Consider the following 4,514-nt stretch of genomic DNA (forward strand, 5'->3'; position numbering starts at 1 on the left):
GAAAAGAAGAAGAAATGTTTCTTAACACCAGCACCTTGTAAGAATCAGGAAGCTTTGGGAAAATCTTAACTGTGGAGATCCACCCTACTCAGAGCTGCCAGGAAACAAAGCCCCTTCTCCTTGCCTTGGTGTGGAGTTTCAAGTTTCTCATGGTGGCCCCTAGTCTGGGACTAATGTGAAAAAGACAGTCCTCAAGCAGGTGAAGGGATGGGAAGCATCTAGTGCAGTAATCCCAGGAACCTTCCCCGTAAAAGCCAGTTGGTGTGAGAGAGTTCAATGACAAGAGCTCTCTTGAAAAGCCCAGATCTCTAGTCCCCGCTCTTTCTTTTCAGTCTGTAGGTAATAAAGTTAGGACTCCAGCAAGGGTATCACTCAGTAAAGGTTTCAAGCCTTGACAAGTGCTATAAAAAGGGGAAGTGAACACCAAACTGTTTATCATCATGAACCCATGTAAATTCATGGAGATAAGAATACTACAGTAATGTACGATTTTAAAAAGTGTGTTCCTGTTTACAAAGGTCTAATTTCTGTGGCAGAAAAAGTAAAATATTCAGCAGTATTTTACATCAACATAAATGTTGTCAGACAAGACACTGCTCAGAATAATTTAAGTCTCCAGAATCCCTGGTGGAATTCAAGTGAGAAGATAGAGCTCAAGACCAAAAACAGAACACTTGCAACATACCATATAGGACTGGAAAATTTACCAGAAAAAAATGGACTGAGTGCCATGCACTAGTTTTATTCGGATGTGTTTCTTTCATTGCACCCTGTTAATCTAGTAGAGCTTCACCTTGGTTTTTTTTATGATCTGAACTGGACACCTGGACTGTTCTGGTAAAGCTAAGTTGCAGTCAATGGTACAGAGAAGTCACCACACTGATTTAATATATGTTAAAGCAACACACACACAACACGCTATTATAAATACTGTATATTAAAACAGTTTATACAACGGTTTTCATATTATTAAGTCCGGGTGCGGAGATGCAATCTTTAAGTAATGCATATCAATAGAATTGGACCAATAATGAAATAATTAAATTTATTACTCATTATCTAAATGCTTTTGCTTTTCACCAATTTTCCTCAAAATACTGACAGTTAAATTCACAAAGGGATTTAGGTGCCACAGTGCCAAGTGTCACAATTCACCATTCATATTACATTAAATAGTCTGTAAAGCTGAGGCAGGGACTCAAGTCTCCCGTGTCCTAAGGGCATGCGCCATACCCAATAAACTACATTATGGTCCCATTAGTTATAGTATTGTTATCTAATGAACCTTTTCTGCAAAGCTGAATGGTTTCAACAGAAGAATAGTTAGAGCACTCTCCCAGGAGGTAGAAGATACAAGTGTGAAGGAAGAACAGGGAATCAAGCCTAAAATCACTGGAAAGACGCCACCATTTACCCTTCCAGGCATGTTTTTCAAGGAAAGCACTGGCTGCTGCAGCACTGTGTGGAGCCTGATCCTGCAGGTGCATCTCCTGCATGGTCTGAGCATCCCTGTGCCTCAGAAGCTGAAGAACAACTAGTAAAATGCTCCTGATCAGGATGAGCAGAAAACAGATGCCTAATTGCTTGGCCCTTACAAAACTGAGACAGTTGTGAGCATCTCCTAAAGAAGAACTTTAGGCTTCCAGGGCATTTTTAGACATGCTGCAGGAGGCATGGGGGGCGGGGGGTACTTTAACTAGTGAGCCACGCTAATTAAAAGCATCAGCGCATCACATACATCAGCATCCCCATGCTGAAAAATGGCAGTGGGGGGCTTTGAACTAAAGCTCTTTGAACCAGCTTTAGTTCAAAGCACCCCACTGCCATTTTTCAGCGCGGGGATGCTGATGCACATGATGCTCAAGTCTGTTGGAGCATGTTAATTTCCATGCTCCAGTAGACTTGATTAATCAAGTCTGCTCCGCCACGCTGGATCTCCAGCATGTCAGAGCCGGTTCCCTGCGCGTGTATAGGAGCCCCCAGGGAATGAAACTGGCAAGAAGGTAGGTGCCTACAGGATGGGGGCAGGCATTTTGTAAAGAACACAGACTTTAATGCCCAAATTCTGGCTACACTCCACTTCACACACCTTTTTGTATCTTTAAAAGGTAATTGTGGGAATGTTCCATTAAGAAGCCCAGAACTGAACAGCTTCTGCTCCTGCAGTTCCAGTCCTGTTTTCCCTACAAGTCTTTCCCTATCGCTAGAGATTTCTCAACTAAAGCGCACACCACATAGCAGCTGCACAATTTACAAAGGAGAACTTAAAACAAAAGCACCAAGAAATCATATGACCATACTATGTCATTAGAGTCTACAAAGCACTGCTGGTTCTTTGAAAGGAAATAAAAATAGTATGTTCCCCATCGCTGAGTTTAAAGCAAAAACCTAGACTAAGAACACAACTCAGGCACTGAATACCCCCTGAAATCTCAAACATAAGTTTTTTCTTTACAAATAAAAAAAAGAGTCAAGCTTCTCAAAATTAGCAGAAGTTTAATACATAACAACAGTTAGCTACTCCAACACCTCTGAAAGTCATGAAGTGTTTGTTCTCAAGAAGCCTTTCTATATGTTTTTCAACAGAAACAGGAAAAGGCATTGGGACGCCATCACATTACATCCCGGTCCATCCTGGAAATTTTTATCCTTAAAACCCATAAGATATTCCCTCCTACTCAGCAACCTGGTGATCATCACTCCTCACTGTGGCTCTCCAATTAACACACCTACTGAAAGCTCTCTGCCATCACCCGTATCAAGTCTCACAGTAAACAGGACTTTGAGTTGAGCAGCCAGTCCCGTTTCAGGAATATATTTCGTCGTTATCTTCACCACAGAAATAGGTGCCTCTTTACACTGCAGTAGCTACCTTGGTTTGAAATGCTACAGGAAGCAAGGCATAAATAGCTCATATTTCAATGTAGCTAGTCAAGCTCAAATCTGCAGGGCTAACTACCATTATCCATAGTGCATCCCAGGGCTAATGTGGCTATGCTACTCCTGGTCCTTGAGTTAGCACAGAATCTCTCCACGCAACCCTGACTTGCGCTGTACCATTCTCCTGGCCTACGCAGTCTTTTCTTCATTATTACTTTGCATGAGCACTGACACTTATCCACAGCCAGTTTTTCTTGCTGAAATGCAGTCAGTTACAACCTCTTCTTGCAGAAGGTATTTACCATCTAGGCCTGCAATAAAAGCAGCTTACCACTGGTACCACCGAAATGCTCGTGGTAGCAGGGAAAAAAAAAATCAATTGTGTTGCAGATAGGATTGGGTGGAAAAGGAGAAGAATTCAGCTAGGCAGGTATATAATTATTTTTTAAAATCTATTCTAGGTATAGAGTTAAGTGGGATTGAAATACTTGAGGGTAAGAGAAAGGTAATATTTCAGAGGGAATAAAAAAAGTGAGAGTGGAAAGCACCCCTGCCACTGAAAACAGCCCTCACGCAGGGCTATAACCCATAGCCTTTGCACCCATCTGCAGTCCAATTTGGCTTTGAGGGTGGTAAGGTTTGCCTTCTTGAGCCTATAAAGCAGAACCAGGTCTCTGGACCATCAGGCTCCACCTTTTGGTTATGCAGGTTTTTAAAAGAGCAACAAAATAACTTGTTCAAATTGGAAAAAACATTAAAGCAACCTGCTCAAATTGGAAAATATTTTTAAAAATTGGCTGGGACAAAACTACTTTGAACTCATCAGTGAAATCTGGTTTCAGGCCAACACCGTTACTATAAGTAGTCTCGCTTTCAAAACAGAGAAGCGTCTTAATTTGCCTCCATGATTCATTGAAACTCGCTAAACTTTTCAGAGGACAGAACACATCAACAAAAACCACCGCGACTTTAAAAAAGCCAGGCGAACGCCACAAGGAGTCTTGAGGAGCACAGTTTAAAAATGGCCCAAACTTTATGCCGTACAACCCTGCCCTGGCACCGTCTGAACCCAGGCAGACGGGGAGAAGCAGGGAAAGTGCCCCAGAGTTTCGGCCAGAGGTGGCAGCTCACCAGGCGGAGGAGGAAGGGGCTAGTCCGCTGGACACCGGCCCACGGCTCCCATCGCCAGGCTCCTGCAAACGAGCAGAGGGAGAGGTCAACGTTTCCCCCTGGCACTGCTTCACTCCCCCCCCCACACACACACACAGGTAAGGGGCCAGAACCACCAGCAAACCGGGAGGCTCACGGGGTCGCCCCACGCCGGACCGAGCTCCGTCCACCCTGCAGCCCAGCCAGGAGTTAGGGACACCCCTTCCCCTCCCCCCACCACCTCGCCTCACCTCACCTCCCCTCCCCCACGAGCGGCTGCTGCCCCAGTCAGTGACTGGCAGGGGTTGGGGGGCACCAGTGCCCTCACCCACCCCTCTCCTGGGGGGAGCCCCAGCTGCGGGAGTCGTGGGACCCTGACCCTAAACCTACTCCCCCTTTCTTCCCCCCCTCACTCCCCCTCCCCTATATTAGCAACAAAAATCCATAGTTATTTTTATCTTAAGTGATAAATCCCTAAAAGATCC

The 4,514-nt window shown here is 44.6% G+C and overlaps 1 protein-coding gene across 3 annotated transcripts in view; it reads right to left on the reverse strand.

Moving 5' to 3' along the window:
- Positions 1-4,093, reverse strand: part of KLHL13 (kelch like family member 13) — a 139,933-nt gene extending 135,840 nt beyond the window's left edge. For 2 of the 3 annotated variants that reach the window (XM_019521273.1, XM_019521270.1), the window contains exon 1: positions 4,012-4,093. The gene's annotated coding sequence lies outside the window, so the exon portion shown is untranslated. The remainder of the gene's footprint in view (positions 1-4,011) is intronic. The other variant, XM_019521276.1, reaches the window with a different exon arrangement.
- Between the last annotated feature and the right edge of the window lie 421 nt (positions 4,094-4,514).

The sequence above is a fragment of the Gavialis gangeticus genome, unplaced genomic scaffold, assembly GCF_001723915.1.
Source record: "Gavialis gangeticus isolate Ggan-Ray unplaced genomic scaffold, GavGan_comp1, whole genome shotgun sequence".
Lineage (NCBI taxonomy): Eukaryota > Metazoa > Chordata > Crocodylia > Gavialidae > Gavialis > Gavialis gangeticus.